Source organism: Meleagris gallopavo, unplaced genomic scaffold, assembly GCF_000146605.3.
Source record: "Meleagris gallopavo isolate NT-WF06-2002-E0010 breed Aviagen turkey brand Nicholas breeding stock unplaced genomic scaffold, Turkey_5.1 ChrUn_random_7180001857901, whole genome shotgun sequence".
NCBI classification, from domain to species: domain Eukaryota; kingdom Metazoa; phylum Chordata; class Aves; order Galliformes; family Phasianidae; genus Meleagris; species Meleagris gallopavo.
In genome coordinates, this window is record NW_011123940.1 from 1 (window position 1) to 792 (window position 792).

Here is a 792-nt window from a genome sequence, read left to right on the forward strand (position 1 = left end):
GCCGTCTGGTTCCCCCAGCAGCTCATCCTGAAGCAGGTCACTCTGCAGGTGTTTCTCTCTGACTCTGGAACCATCTCGGTTCTCCTGGGGATCCTCGAGAGCACCTGCCATGTCTGAAAAAGCCAGAACATCCCCCAGACGGCGACAGCTGCCTTCCTACACCCACTCTGTGCAGACACCCACCCGCCAGCTCTGCAGTCCTCAAACTCACCGCTGATCCAGGTGAGCAGAGCCTCAATGGCCACGATACCATCCAACACAGCTGAGCTGTCACCACTGCTAGAAATGAGTCAGGGGTTCAATTTTACTTACACAAAAATACACATTGGACAAGCACAGCTCAAGTCTTCTCTTTGGACAGCTGAACTCTCACCCATCATGAGCAGAGGGTGAGAAATCTTACTCAAAGTCCACAACGACCAACGATGCTTCCATGCTGATTGCATTGCATGCCACAGAACGGCCAAAAACTCCGTCAGCCGAGTACTGGCAGAAAAGAAGAGTACACATTTTTAGCATTTCATCATGAATTCAAAGTATAGTCTCAGTTTACTATTAAAATTGGAAGGGAAAACAAAAACCTCTATTCATATATACATTAGCCTCCAAGTTGCCAGGCATCAGTTTTCGATGGAGAAAAGCCACAGTTGACATCTGCTTCTATAGCAGAGTCCATCTGACCTTTAAAAATTATTTTGTTGAGGTTCAAGACATTCCACTGCTTTGTCTTTATGAAGCATTTCATGATGTGCATCGAATTTGGCAGCCAGCAGAAGAGAAGGCTCCGAGGAG

The 792-nt window shown here is 47.2% G+C and overlaps 1 long non-coding RNA gene across 4 annotated transcripts; it reads right to left on the minus strand.

The window, feature by feature from the left end:
- Positions 1–6: 6 nt before the first annotated feature.
- LOC104915885 lies at positions 7–443 on the minus strand. 4 transcript variants are annotated; one of them, XR_002110386.1, is made up of 3 exons: positions 404–443; positions 212–276; positions 7–113 (listed from the first exon to the last, which is right to left on the minus strand). It is a non-coding gene; the product is annotated as an uncharacterized LOC104915885 (long non-coding RNA). The 4 variants fall into 4 exon arrangements; XR_796482.2 differs by having other exon boundaries at positions 212–279; XR_796483.2 differs by having other exon boundaries at positions 374–414.
- Positions 444–792: the final 349 nt, after the last annotated feature.